This window comes from Pinus tabuliformis, chromosome 1_2, assembly GCF_031772625.1.
Source record: "Pinus tabuliformis cultivar Carrire ecotype Pingquan chromosome 1_2, CPIR1, whole genome shotgun sequence".
Taxonomy (NCBI): domain Eukaryota; kingdom Viridiplantae; phylum Streptophyta; class Pinopsida; order Pinales; family Pinaceae; genus Pinus; species Pinus tabuliformis.
The window spans coordinates 188762841-188778652 of record NC_142298.1 but is presented as its reverse complement, the minus strand read 5'-3'; the positions used below and the strand labels follow the sequence as shown (position 1 = coordinate 188778652).

The window sequence follows — 15812 nt, the reverse complement described above, 5'->3', positions numbered from 1 at the left end:
AACGCGCGGATATAACAAAAATCATAGCCCCGGTGGGCCCGTACCTGTCACATCGCCTGTCATATCAACCAAAATGTGTTGTAGCCCGCCGCCATCCGATCATCCCGCCTTATCATCCAATGGTTATCGCAACCCCCGCTCCGCCAACCTGCTCATTCGATAGCCCCCGAGAAAGTGGTTTTCCCCGTCGTTCTCCCAGCCACGTGTCGTTATACTATTGCATCGCACCGCCTTGTACGATTACCGCCTGCAGCCCAAAGGCAGTGCGGGGAAACCACCCGCCCGTCATACCACCGTCTGCCCCATGCGTTAACTATCCCATGTCTGCCACCCCCAATCACCGTTGGATCTGCCTGACGGTGATCCAACGGCTTTCGTTAAACTCCGATCCTACATTTTTGTTGACTCCCGACAGCCCCTCAAATCAGATCTCGACCGTTTATTTACACCATCTGACGGCTATCATTTGTTTTTAGCCCCTCATTGGTTTTCCATGCAGTTTCCATGTTTTGGCCTGCCCCGTGCTTCCAGGGGATGAAGGTGGTCATCCTCCAACTCTCTACGATTAATACTTCACCCACTGTATTAAAGAGACAACACGGTCAAGGACAAGAAGGACGGCTTCGAGCAGATCAAGGAATAAATCAGTTATGGAGCATAGTACATATTATATCCCGTATGCTCAGGAAGGACACCAAAATATCAATGAATGTCAAATTTGTTAATTAAAACGGTCAGAATGTATCAGAGAACTCATATCAAACTGTAAATGTGGTTGGTGATCCATTAAGACACCTCCACGCATAGTCTAGCAGAGCAATTTTGTAAACAGATTCTATATATACTCAGAAAAACAATGTAATAGGTTGATGAGTGTTAGATGAATGCAATTCTGTTGTAAGCTTCAACTTCTGGAGATTGTAATTACTATGAGACCTGCAGCTTCTGGTCTTCATTTCCAACTAGTACAAGCTTCTTTTGCTGTCAATTGCTCATTTTTTCACTTCTTCTATGTTCCAAGTTGTGCCTGTCATGCATTATTTCATGTGCTGTTGATTTTTAGCAGTAGAGGGGTTGTCATCCCACCTCTGTGTTGGAATTTAGCTATTTCATTGAAATTGCTTGCAGGTTTCTGTTGTTTTAATGCATAGAGAGTTGTCATCCTGTCTGTGTATTAGATAATAGATTTACAGACCTTTTAACTAGTTGCAGTCGGCCATCACAGGGTCCTGTGCATCTGCTGGTGTAGTCAGTCTTCTCCATCATCACACTTTCTTTAAACTGTGAGTAATTGGTGGTTAAAAGCATTGTAGTCTGGGGGTGTTCACCCATGTCTGGGGTTCAACATAGTAGGAGTGGTTATCTGGCTTGAATATGCAGCATTTCTTTCATTCATCCACCATTTATCCAAATTTTTGTTGAGTTTGTAATGTTCCCGAGCATCACTGACATACAACCTAGGTGATTTTCTTGGGATGATAACATTAATTGGCACCGTTGCTGGGGAGAGCAGAATTGAAGCTCAGCTTCCCTGGGAGAACGACACAGCTTCAAGCTTTGATGACAGACAAGTTTTGAACAGAGATTTTGGTTGTAATCATCTGTCTGGCGACTCCACTGGTGGAAGACCATCCTTTGGTGACTCCACATTGAAGTTATGGCTCAGTTTGTGAGAAACACTCGAAGAAATCCTCAGAAATCTCCAGCTGAACCAGTGCCTGGACCTGAGAGGACTGTTAAATCGAAGAAAGCTTCACAGAAAGGGGCATCAGGATCAGGTAAGCCTAATAAGTCTGATGCATCTCTAAAAGATAAAGTTAATGCTGAAGATTTACAGTTTGAAGATTTAGAAACCAGCACTGTTAATAAAGAAAAACCTTCAGAGATTAGTTCAGCTCCTTGTGCAGTTAGTTCCCCTTTGAATCTTAGTCCAAAGAAAGCTTCCCACTTAGTCCCAAGCATCCCTTTATCTCTGCCATCCATCACATTACTTCCTACTGCTCCATCTGCTAGTATCCCTCCACATATTCCAATCATGGCAGGACAGCAAGCACCTACGAGGATAGAAAGAATTGTAGCTGCCAGATATGGACCATTGGTCTTGCCTGTTCCTTTAAATCCTATGCCTATGGGAGAATATCAAAAATATATGCCTAAATTCACTGGCACAGAGGGAGTAACAGCAGAAGAACACCTTGAAGCTTTTTACAGTTATGCTGATAATTTAGATATAAATGAGAATGATGTATGGATGAGAGTTTTTGTCCAGAGCCTTGATGGGGAGGCTAGGAAGTGGTTTAGAGAATTGCCCCAGAGATCTATAACTGATATTGAAGCATTGGATGATGCATTTTTGAAGCAATGGGGAAATAAAAAGGACTTGCTGTATTATCACACAGAGTTTGGTAATCTGAAGAGGGAAAATAGGGAATCAATACCTGATTTTAATAAAAGGTTCAATAGAATGTACAGTAAGATACCAACTGAGGTAAAGCCTACTCCTACCTCTGCCAAACTCACTTATGCCAATGCTTTTGATTCTGATTTATGCCTGTTATTGAGGGAAAGAAGATGTGCTACGCTGGCAGACATGCAGGATGCAGCCCTAGAAGTAGAATCTAATATTATGGTTGCAGAGAAGCTAAGAAGTCAAGCGGACAGAAGGAGGCAGAGAGGTCAGGTTTCTACTTCCTCTGCATCATCTTCTGACCCCAAATTTGATAAAATGACTAAAATGATAGAGTCATTGGCTCCTAAGATATCTAAGCTGGAGGTTGAGCAGAATTCAGGGAAAACGAGGCAGCAAAACACATTTGCTCCAAGAAACCAAAATACTAATCCATTCAAAAGAACAAATGAGCAGTTGCAAATTATGCAGAGGGGTGAAGATTCAAAAGAAGAACAGAAAGTTAAGGCTCCCTTTCAGAATGTAGTCATGGAGTAGGAACAATTTGAAGAGGATGAAGATGAAATTCACTGTATGGAAGATAAAGGCAGCACTGCATTTCTGACATTGGCTGAGTATGAACAATCATTGCTGCAAGAACAAAACAGTCAGGAGTGGGACAGAGGAGCTGTTCTACAAACCGGTGACCAGCAGAAATACAATTTGAGGTCTAATGCAAAGAATGTCAAAGAAAATCCTGGACAAAGAGCTGTTGTCCAAGCAGAACCACAGAATGTCACGCAGAGAAGACCAGCAGTTGATCCAGTCATCCTCAAAGCTCCAGCTCAAGAGGTAAAAAGTTCTGATAAATTATCTTCTTCTTTCAGCGTTGAGTCAGAAGTTCAGAAATTGAAAATATCTGTGCCTCTGCTTGAGTTGGTGAAGAGTGAAGTATTTAGGAAGCCTATCCTTGAAGCCCTTGAGCTAGAAACCAAACAAACCTCCACTGACTCTGTCAATTTGCAAGATGACAAGCCTGCCATTGTGCTCAGTCCCATGGTTGAACCTGCTGATAATAATTCTCCATCTTTTTATGTCTCCTTGACCATTCATGACAAAGTCCTCCACAATTGCCTGCTAGACACAGGGACCAACCACAATTTAATGCCTAAAGCTGTCATGGAAGAGTTGGGCCTTGATATCACAAGACCCTATCACGATTTATTTTCTTTTGATTCAAGGAAGGTGAAATGCCTTGGATTGATTAAAGATCTGGCTATTACCTTAACCCAACTGCCCATGAAAAGTATGATGATGGATATTGTGGTAGCGGATGTCGCTCCTAAGTTTGGCATGCTGCTGTCCAGAGGGTGGATTAAGAGATTGGGTGGGACATTATAGAATGATTTATCTTATGCAACTGTCCCAGTGTTTGGAGGAGAAAGCAGGAGGTTATATAGAGAAGCACAGTTGGCATATATCATCAATGATGAGAAGAATCCTACCAATCATCCTATATATGCAATGGACACTGATTTTGGAGCATGTATTCTCCAAATAGAAGAATCTCAGAAGGCCGCAATGCAGATCAGGAAACCAACAGTTCAGGCCAAAGAAGACCAAGGAAGTCAGGTGTGGGAAATGTTCTTTGATGGAGCATGTTCCAGGGAAATTGCAGGAGCAGGGGTGGTGCTAGTGTCTCCAAAGAAAGAAAGCATTTAGCTGTCTTTTAAGCTGGCTTTTCAAGTGACTAACAATATAGCAAAATATGAAGCACCGTTGTTGGGCCTTCGTGCAGCAAAGGACAAAGGAATCAAGAATCTAAAGGTGTTTGGAGATGCTGATTTAATTGTATAGCAAGTAAATAAAACATTTCAAACAAAGCACCCAAGGCTTAAAGCATACAGAGATGAGGTATGGAGAATCAGAGACTCTTTTGATTTTTTCTGTATCTCATATATTCCTAGAGCCTAAAATCGGCTTGCTGATTCCCTTGCTGTTTTTGCTAGCCTCTTTATACCTCCCATGCCTCCCAGATTAGTTTATGAGGTACAAATGATGTATAGACCTTCCTTGCCAGACAATGTCCTGCATTGGAAAGTTTTTAATGATGATGATGAGATAAATAGATTCCTTCAAGTCATTGATGAATTTTCTGAAATGCAAATTGACCAAGACAATGATGCCTTGTTACAAAAACCCCAGTCCCAGCTTAGAAATAAAATTGGTAAAGACAACATTGTTCAGCTTCCTAGTAACCATATTCCTAAAGGCCTAATTCCTCTTGAAAGGTTGTTTGATCAAAATGATGTCCCTTACAAGGCTGCCCAAAAAGAAGACCAATCTGCAGTTTGTAAGCATGATATAGGAAGTCCAGGTCAGCCTAGGTATGTGAATTTGTCCACTCAATTGTCTGCTGATCAAAGTGCTGAATACTGCAATTTAATGAGGCAATTTGCAGATGTGTTTGCCTGGGAGTATAGTGATTTGAAAACTTATGACAAAAATATAATTCAGCATAAAATCCCTCTGGAAAAAGACACGATACCTTTCAGACAGAAACTGAGACCAATAAATCATTTGCTTCTTCCACTAATTGAAAAAGAAATTAAAAAGTTGCTGGCTGCCAAGATTATTGTGCCTCTCAGATATTCTAAATGGGTATCCAATTTGGTGGTGGTGAGGAAGAAGAGTGGAGAAATCAGACTGTGTGTTGATTTCAGAAATTTAAACAAATGCTCAAAGAAAGACAACTATCCTCTGCCAAAGATGGAGCATTTGTTGCAAAAGGTCTCAGGAGCTAAAGTGATGTCATTTTTGGATGGATTTTCAGGCTTCAATCAGATTGTTGTGCATCCAGATGATCAAGAAAACATTGCATTTACCACTCCTTGGGACACGTTTATGTATGCCAAAATGCCATTTGGATTGATGAATGTTGGAACCACCTTTCAGAGAGCTATGGATATAGCTTTTGTGGGAGAGAAAGACAAATTTGTGCTTATCTATCTTATGATATCACTGTTTATTCCAACAGCCATCAAAATCATTTGCAGCATTTGAAAAAAGTGTTCTTGAAGTGCAGGAGGTTTGGAATATCAGTCAATCCCAAAAAATCACAATTTGCTTTACATGAAGGCAAGCTGTTAGGACATGTTGTGTCTGCTGCAGGTGTTCAGATTGACCCAGAAAGAATGAAAGCAATTCAGACTTTGTCTGTTCCCAGATCAAAGAAGGATATCCAATCCTTTCTAAGCAAAATTAATTTTGTCAGGAGGTTTATTCCGAATTTTGCTGAACTAGTGAAGCATATTACCTCCATGTTGAAGAAAGGAGCAGAGGTAAAATGGACTGATACAGCAAAAAAATCTTTTGAGTCCATTAAAAAAGCTATCATGGAGGCTCCCACTTTAAAAAGTCCAGATTACAGCAAGGAGTTCCATATTTTCTCATTTGCCTCTGAAGTTACGATTGCAGTTGTTTTGTTGCAGCAAGATGAAGAAGGTTCAGAGCATCCAGTGGCATTTTTCAGCAAGAATTTGAGGGATGTTGAACTGAGGTATGATATTATAGAAAAACAGGCATATGCTCTCATTAAATCCTTGAAAGCTTTCAGAGTTTATATCCTTCATTCAAAAATAATTGCATATGTACCTTCTGCTGCAATAAAAGATGTTTTAACACAACCTGATGCTGATGGAAGAAGGGCAAAGTGGATTGCAAAAATGATAGAATTTAACATAGAGCTGAAGCCCACCAAACTGGTCAGAGGTCAGGGGCTTGCCAAGTTATTGGCTGAAGAAAATTGTAGGTCTCTAGATGTTGACTTCCTATGCACAATTGCAGAAAATGATCAAATAGATAAAGAAAAGAAAGCGGCTGAATCAGACCGAAAGCAGTCAGTGGCCGAGAATCTAGCTTCATGTAATTGGTATGCTGCAATAATTAATTTCTTGTTGAAGCTAGAAATCCCTTCAAGATTTACTCAAAGTCAGGCTAGAACTTTGAAACTTAGAGCAGCAAAATATTGCATTATGGAAAATCTGCTCTACTGGAGGGATCCATCTGGAATATTTCTAAGGTGTCTAGACAAAGAACAGTCAGAAGAAGTCATGCAGCAGTTTCATAACAGTGTGTGTGGAGGGCACCATTATTGGAAGACTACAGCCCATAAGATTCTCAGAGCTGGGTACTATTGGCCCACTTTATTTTCTGATGTATTTGCTTTTGTTAAATCTTGTGACAGGTGCCAAAGATTTGAAGGAAGACAACAGTTGAAATCCCTGCCCTTAAAACCAATTCAGGCAAAAGGACCTTTTCAGTAGTGGGGTTTGGATTTCATTGGTGAAATCAATCCGCATTCTAGCGGCCAGCACAGGTGGATATTAGTTGCAACTGATTATTTCACAAAGTGGATTGAAGCAGTCCCTACCAGGAAGGCTGATCATAATTCATCAAGTTTTTAATAGAGAATATTTTCAGCAGATTTGGTTGTCCACATAAACTAGTAACAGATAATGCAGCAGCCTTCAGGGCAAAAAAGCTGGTGGATATGTGTGATTCAATGGGGATTAAACTTGTTCATTCCACCTCATATTATCCGCAGGGAAATGGTCTAGCAGAATCCTCTAATAAAAGTCTGATCAGGATAATTAAAAAACTGTTAGAGGACAATAAAAAGAATTGGGATTCAAAGCTCAAATATGCACTGTGCGCTGACAGAGTGACCATTAAGAAATCCACAGGGAGTTCTCCATTCCAACAGGTGTATGGCACTGAGGCTGTATTCCCAATTCAGTTAACTCTCCCTGTGGCAAAATTCCTTCAAGAAGAGCAAGATGAGGAAAAAGACATGACAAAGAGAATCACTGATTTAGCAAAGGTACATCAGATTAGAGAACCACTGGTTGAAAAGGCTGCAGCACATCAAAGAAAGATCAAGAAAGCCTTTGACAAGAAGGCAAAAACAAATAATTTTCAGGTTGGTGACTTGGTTTTGAAATGGGATGCACTAAAGGAGAAGAAAGGCAATCATGGGAAATTTGATGCTTTCTGGACAGGGCCTTTCATCATTTCACAGATTCAAGGGAACAACACCTTCATACTGAAAAGTATGGGAGGAGAATCAGTTTTTGATGGCCCAGTTAATGGGCGATTTTTGAAAGTTTATGTGATTTAAGGTCTTTGGCCTTAAAGGTTGTAAATATTTTGTTTTCTTTTCAGTTTTGTGCAGGCAAAGTAGACTCCATGCCCAATGGAACACTAGGAACTTTGGTTATTGTGTTTTCAGCCGAAAAGGCAGTGGTCTGCAGGTTCTTGAGACCTCACGGGGAGGATCTCATCCCCAGAAGGAGCTAGTGTTAGCTCTGCTGCAAATTCAATCTTGATGGATCAAAATAGGTGTTGAGCAGTGCTGGTTTGGGTTGTGCAAGGCTGGCAGCAGTTTTTATGTTTTCTCCTTCATTCTCCCTTTCCTCCTTATAACTCCCATTCCTCCATTGCTTCCTTCCCCTTAAATCTTGCTCATTCCCCTTCAAACCCCTTTTTCCCTATTTTGCCTCAAAACCCCTAAACCCATTATTTGTTTATCCCTGGGCGCTTAAAGTCTTAACATTTTAAAACCCGTTTAAACCCCTTTATACCCTGTCCCCGCGCGTTCTTTGTTATAATTTTGTAAACCCCGATAACCTTATAAATCCCATATTAACCTGTTTTTGTTTTAACGCGCGGATATAACAAAAATCATAGCCCCGGTGGGCCCGTACCTGTCGCATCGCCTGTCATATCAACCAAAACGTGCTGTAGCCCGCCGCCGTCCAATCATCCCGCCTTATCATCCAATGGTTATCGCAACCCCCGCTCCGCCAACCTGCTCGTTCGATAGCCCCCAGGAAAGTGGTTTTCCCCGCCGTTCTCCCAGCCACGCGTCATTATACTATTGCATCACACCGCCTTGTACGATTACTGCCTGCAGCCCAAAGGCAGTGCGGGGAAACCACCCACCCGTCATACCACCGTCTGCCCCGTGCGTTAACTATCTTGTGTCTTCCGCCCCCGATCACCGTTGGATCTGCTTGACGGTGATCCAACGGCTTTCATTAAACTCCAATCCTACATTTCTGTTGACTCCCGACAGCCCCTCAAATAAGATCTCGGCTGTTTATTTACACCATCCGACAGCTATCATTTGTTTTTAGCCCCTCATTGGTTTTCCATGCCGTTTCCATGTTTTGGCCTGCCCCGCACTTCCAGGGGATGAAGGTGATTGTCCTCCAGCTCTCTGCGATTAATACTTCACCCACTGTATTAAAGAGACAACACGGTCAAGGAGAAAAAGGACGGCTTCGAGCAGATCAAGAAATAAATCAGTTATGGAGCATTGTACATATTATATCCCGTATGCTCAGGAAGGACACCAAAATATCAGTGAATGTCAAATTTGTTAATTAAAACAGTCAGAATGTATCAGAGAACTCATATCAAACTGTAAATGTGGTTGGTGATCCATAAAGACACCTCCACGCATAGTTTAGCAGAGCAATTTTGTAAACAGATTCTATATATACTCAGAAAAACAATGTAATAAGTTGATGAGTGTTAGATGAATGCAATTCTGTTGTAAGCTTCAACTTTTAGAGACTGTAATTACTATGAGACCTGCAGCTTCTGGTCTTCATTTCCAACTAATACAAGCTTCTTTTGTTGTCAATTGCTCATTTTTTCACTTCTTCTATGTTCCAGGCTGTGCCTGTCATGCATTATTTCATGTGCTGTTGATTTTTAGCAGTAGAGGGGCTGTCATCCCACCTCTGTGTTAGAATTTAGCTGTTTCATTGAAATTGCTTGCAGGTTTCTGTTGTTTTAATGCATAGAGAGTTGTCATCCTGTCTGTGTATTAGATAATAGATTTACAGACCTTTTAACTGGTTGCAGTCGGCCATCACAGGGTCCTATGCATCTGCTGGTGTAGTCAGTCTTCTCCATCATCACATTTTCTTTAAACTGTGAGTAATTGGTGGTTAAAATCCTTGTAGTCTGGGGGTGTTCACCCATGTCTGGAGCTCAGCATAGTAGGAGTGGTTATCTGGCTTGAATATGCAGCGTTTCTTTCATTCATCCACTATTTATCCATCTTTTTGTTGAGTTTGTAATGTTCCCTAGCATCACTGACATACAACCTAGGTGAGTTTCTTGGGGTGATAACAGCAACTATGGAACAGGACGATTAGTTCTCCTGTGGGCTAGCATGATTAGTTCTCCCGTGGCAACTGTGAAACAAGATGATTAGTTCTCCTGTGGGCCGGGATGATTAGTTCTCTCGTGGCGACTGTGGGGCAGGATGATTCGTTCTCCTGTGGACAGGATGATTAGTTCTCTTGTCGAGGCATCCTACCCATGCAGTCTGGGACTCATGGGAAGTACCTCTCATTTGATCAATGAGCAGGGAAATGGGGTTAGGGACCATAGTAGTACTATCGATGGACGCATCGATGTATCTACCGTACTCCCTATGCTAGGATGACCTCCATTGATCTGGGATCAGTATGAGTGGTTTGAGACACTCTCTTGTGATATTGATCTGGGATCAATAAAACTGACTTCGGGCCAGTAAGAGTGATGTGACACACTCTCTTCAAATGAAACTGACTTTGGGTCAGTAGAGAATGGTATGAGATATTCTCGATCAATTCTTCTTCTTCATGGTTCAGCAGAGCAGAGCAGAGCAGTGCAGGGCACTGATGGCAGAGATAGTACAGTCGGACATATGGATCAGCGGATGGAGTTCTCCCTAGTTGAGAGGGAGTGTTAAAATTGGCAACTAGGGCCAAAATCCATGTGGGTCATCTTATTGATGGAGACTGATATTTTTCTTGGATCCCTCACATCGAGAGGTGTAGGATTGATCTAAAGATCATCCGATTCCGATAAGTATTCATGGAGATATGAATTTATTTGTGTTATGGGACTATTCGTCAAGGTCAGCCAGCAACCAAATAAACCCCACTTGTGCTCAACGTTCTAGTATAAATAAAGGTGGCCTTCAAGTCATTTCAACACACTTGGGATCTCTTCCTCTCTACTTGTCTTTGGGTTTTAGTAGAAGGATAGATCCTAAGGGATAACGTTGCCCTAATCCAAAGGGCAAAAGCCGGGACTGCTGGGAACTGTCGGAACTGTCGGGAATAGCCAGAACTGTCGGGACTGCCGGGAATAGCCGGAATTGTAGGGAACTGCCAGAACAGCTAGGAAAGCTGACGCAAAGGGCAGAAGCCGGAACTGTTGGGAACTGCCAGAACAGCTGGGAAAGCTAACACAGAGGGCAGAAGCCGGAACTGCCAGAACATCCGGGAAAGTTGATGCAAAGGGCAGAAGCCGGAACTGCTGGGAACTGTCGAAACAGCCGGGAAAGCTGACGCAGAGGGCAGAATCCGGAACTATCGAGAACAGCCGGAATTGCCGGAACTCCCGAGAACAACCGGAACTGCCGGAACTGTCGGAACTGTCGGGAACTGTCGGGAACAACCGAGCTACCAGGAACTGCTAGAACTGTCGAAGCATCTGTCTCCGAAGGAGAGCAGCATGCAAGGGACAGCTAACTAACATTGGGACAGTTGTATGGTACTTAGCAGCAAATACACCAAGCATGCAATGTTACAGCTAGCATGCAAGGGACAGCTAGCATGCAACAGCAAGCATGCTAAGGACAACAAGCATGCTAGGGACAACAAGCAAGCAAGGTGCAGCCAACACATAGGTCAGTATGGCAACATGGTGCAGCAATGGCACATAATGCAGTACATTGATGGGTACAGTCATGATTAATGAAGTGTGATGAGATGCAGCATAGTGATGATGGGTGCAGCATGGTGCAGCGCGGTGAGGTGCAGCATGATGATGAAATGCAGCACAACGATAGGTGAAGGAGTCACCTTGGAGAATCAGTTGAAGCAACATGTCTTCAACTGATCTCATGTATCATCTTCTTAGAGATGATCTATGCTCTTATCTAGATAAGTCAAAGTGTTGACTTCTGTTGTAAACGTACTATCTCTCTCTCTCTCTCTCTCTCTCTCTCTCTCTCTCTATACTGAACTATTGAAGAACATATAAAAAGAATTGATCAAGGGTTTCCCCACATTGGGGTTTGTCCCTCGCTAGCGCCACATCTTGTGTCCTCTTGTCTTGGCTTGTCTTCTGCGATTTATGTTTATGTTCTATTTGCAGGTTACTTTAATGTTGATGTAATTGCTAATCTGGAAAAGATATTGAGCTAACTGTGAAAATTGAAATAAATTGCTCTAAGCATAGAATGTACCTAAAATTAACACTCCGGCTACAGCCGTACATGCAGTCCACATTGAAGCAGATGAGCCGAGAAGCTATAGCCCTGCTTCTATGGGCCATACCACATGATCAGGCGAGTTGGGGAAGTGGCCTATGAGTTGGAGCATCCTTCGGGGAGCAAGATTCACAATATATTCCATGTCTCGTGCCTTAAAAAGGTGTTGGGGTAACAGGTGACAACAACAGTAGAGTTACCCCCATTGGATGATGAGAGCCACTTGGTTTTGGAACCTGAGACCATCTTGGAAAGGAGGGAGAGGAAGCTGAGAAGCAGGACCATCAGGGAGTTCTTGGTACGCTGGAAGAAATTGCTGGATGAGGATGCTACCTGGGAGGGTGAGCACATTTTGGAGCACCCAGCTCTAAAGTTTCTTGAGGGCATGCAACATTTGGGAGGGGAGGACTATCATGTCCCTTCCCAAATACATTTGTAATAGGTTTACCTCTACACATTTTTGCACATTTTTGGCTGAGGAAAAGGACCCAGCAGTTTCAACTTAGGGACTTAGGAGAAAGTTCAACTAAATTAGATTGCTAGTGGAAGGTGGGGGCCACCCACGTGGGAATTCAAACTAGGCCATTCGAATGGTGTGGAGGGAATTCGAATCGCTGGTTGGAGGGGGCCACATGAGGCAAGGAAGGCCCACGAAATCATAAAGAGGAGGAGGCTCTCATTGGGTTCATTCATTCATCCTTGTATATCGAATTTACTAGATTGATTGCTCGAGCTACTTAGCCGAGTCAATTGGCTATTCAGTCACGAATCTCTCAAGCGGGAGATTCACCCTTACCTTCGGGGGACTTCAAGTGCCACCCTAGGAAGGAAGTTCTACAAGCATTTTCAGGAGTTCCGGGGAGTATCCACAACACAGTCACTCAGCTACATTCAGGAAGTGTGTATTTCTGGGCCACAGTGAGAACAACGCAGAGGGAGATAGAGCCACCTTGGATCAGCCAATTGGCGGAGGAGCCAAGGAGCTTGAAGGACAGTATTGGGCCAGCATTCAGTGTGAGTTTTGGAGCCAGCAACCCAGCAGTTCGAATTCCAGGTCTGGGAGATAGCATAGAGGGCCAATTCAGCGATTCTATGGGACTTGAGTGCAAGCGATACAGCCTGAAAACTCATCTGGGAAGTCAGGAGATTTGTAGGAGGGATCATCTCGAGTTTTAGGGCACTTTCCAGGAGGTTTTACAGCATCAATCCAATAGGCCGAGTATCACAGTTGCAACTGAGGTTGGGCTCCTTGGGGGTCGAATTTCAGAAGTTTGAACCAGCTCAATTCCTTCGTGGGTTCTTCTAGGTTTAGGCCAAGGAGTAAGGAGCTGAAATATCATAATTTTCTGAGCACGGGAAGCAGTGATTCTAGCCCTTCGAAGTCAGCAAACAGAGCAGTTTTCTGGGCAGCACAGTTCAGTTTGGTGTAGCAGTTGAAGCAGCCTTCAATTCAGCATTTTCTCACCTGGGTTTGTTCATGCTTGTCCATTGAGACAAGCCCAGGTGCACCATTCTATTTACTATTGTATTTTTCTCCTGAAGAAGTAATAAAATGGCTCAACAGTTCTCTATTTCCAGTTTTTCCATGGGTGCTTAATGTCTATTTCGTTTTTCTGATTGTTGGATTGTTTGCATGCTTTGTATATCACTTATATTCCTGCTTAGGAACATTACAGACTTGTTTATGTGCCTGCCTAACAGACCAACCATCTGTCTTTTTCCCTAGATACATGCAAGTCAACCACCTAGCATAACGCAACCCATGTCGCCCTTAATATTTTTTCCTCTTCTTGCTTGTTGTTGGGGTTTAAAGGACACCTGGACCTATCCTCTTCTTTTCAATTAAATTTATTGCTTAGTTGGCCTAATTAAAACTACTCTACCAACGAAAACTGTTATTTAAAATAGCCCATTCCTCAAGCAATCTCCGTCCTCAATCAACTAGAATCTGTGTCCCTTTTTCTCAACCTCTAGTTAGTTACATTTATTTACAATGACAGAAATATTAACTAGGGGATGTCACATACACCCAACAATAGAGTCATGTTTAGCAAGCATAGGTATTCACTCGAGAACTATGATTGTAGTGATCATAAGCCTCTACGATTTTCCCTATTTTGAGTGATATTTATTATGTATTTTATTGAAAATATGGATTGATTTTAGTTTCAAGTACATATTAGATGCTTGACTTAGAAATACTTGTTCTTATTTTTTCGTTGAGTTAAATTTTAATTTTGAAACATTGATGTGTTTATCACAAAAAAATATGAAAAATGCTTGTAAATGCTTGATGTGTTTATCACAATGGGTTTAAAATTACCTCAAGAGATTTAGTGAATGCTAAAAGTAAGAACATACAATGAGTTTAGCCCCAAAAAGCAATCCTAGACAACGTATGATGGGAGGATGAAGATCAATGGTGCGAAAACTAGTGAGGCTTCCTTATTTTGAATGATTGTGGATGCATAGGTGTTTCTCTAGGCAAGTGGAATAGTAAAGAGATTGCTTGACTAAATAGTTGTCAAGGAAAAACTAGTGACATTGGTAGAATTCTACCTTTACAAGGGTGATAATACCCTAATGGGACATCTATAGGAGTTCCAAATCTACTAGAGGAAAAGAACAACGAAAAATCAAAATTTTGTAAATTATCATCGATTTTTTGTAATCAACTTTTAAGCAAATGCTTGACCTTTAGCTTTTGTATCAAGGGTGGTGTAGTGTTAGAATAAAAGCACACCAACTATAAGAAGTAATTAACAATTATGTCACCTTATATGTGACCAATGTCACATTGAGGTGTTAAGGTTAATGATTAGGTTGTTAACCCGCCATAACTAACGTGGGATGTTACGTAATAATATAATGAGAGATGATTAGAGTGGTACTTGTATACTGGTTAGCCTACTTTGGCCTCCTATAGTTGAAATAGAAGAAATATTATATATTGGATAGCTATTATTCTCTCTAGATATTATGTATAAAGAGGGTTATATATGCACACATGTAAAATCCTAAGAGGGATTGTGTTAGTTGTGTTTCTTAGAATCTCAACACTCAAAAATACTATTATAATCACAAGTGTTAAGGGTTAGCTATGAGTATATTCCATTTCATACAACTTTTTAGACTCCAAAATACTTGTACAAATATGTACAATGCATTGTAAATATGATATTTGAAACTCTACGATTGCGTAAAAATATTTTCGTTTCGGTATCGCCATCTCTCTCTATTTATGTTGCTTACTCATTTCATTTCCATCCAATTACTCTCCTCATATAGTCATAACTTCACCATAAACATACCATGAGTGGTCAACGATGCTCTCACAATGCATGTCATTGAAGCTACGAGGGTTTCCTCTTAAAACACACAAAATCAAACAAACGCTAACACATCCCATTCGACGAACAAAATGATAAGAAAATGAGACAAATGAAGAGGTGCTTATAGTGTTTACATTTCCTTGGGAACTCGCCAAGTTGGAATGCAAGTTAGTTAACACAATGATGGGGCCCAATGGATCTAGACATTAGTGTCTAACTGAGGGGCACTCTTGCATTAACTTGGCTTTTTTCTTTTATACATCATTAGGGGAATTTTCAGCTCTAAAATGGGCCTTCTAAGGAAAATAATAAAATAAAAGTTGTGATTTTCTAAAGAAAAAAGAAAATAAACTACCTTTTTTATTGTATTTTTGGTTTATCTCCTTGTAGGTTTTCTCAAATGTCAAGTGTAGAGTCTAGACACCCTTGGATGCGGAATTAAATTCCACATCCAATGAGTACCCACTTTGCATACTTCTGAGTAGACCCACATCGTGTTCACGCTTTTCTCTTGTATTTTCATTTTTTTCATGTATTTTCATTTTTTTTCAATTTGGGTCTACTTAGAAATACACAAAGTGGGTATTTGTTGGATGTGGAATTTAATTCTGCATCAAACAAGTGTCTACACTTGACATTTGAATCAACCCATAAGGAAATAAGTCGAAAATACAATTAGAAAAACTAGTTTTCTTCTTTTTCCTCCAAAATATTTACCCCTGGGGATGAAATCATCATCTTGAATGCTATTGCT

General features: G+C 41.4%; 1 protein-coding gene across 3 annotated transcripts in view; it reads right to left on the bottom strand.

The window, feature by feature from the left end:
* LOC149205126 (Cyclophilin-like peptidyl-prolyl cis-trans isomerase family protein) overlaps positions 1 to 15812 on the bottom strand; it is a 454055-nt gene that overhangs the window by 323658 nt on the left and 114585 nt on the right. The window lies entirely within an intron of this gene.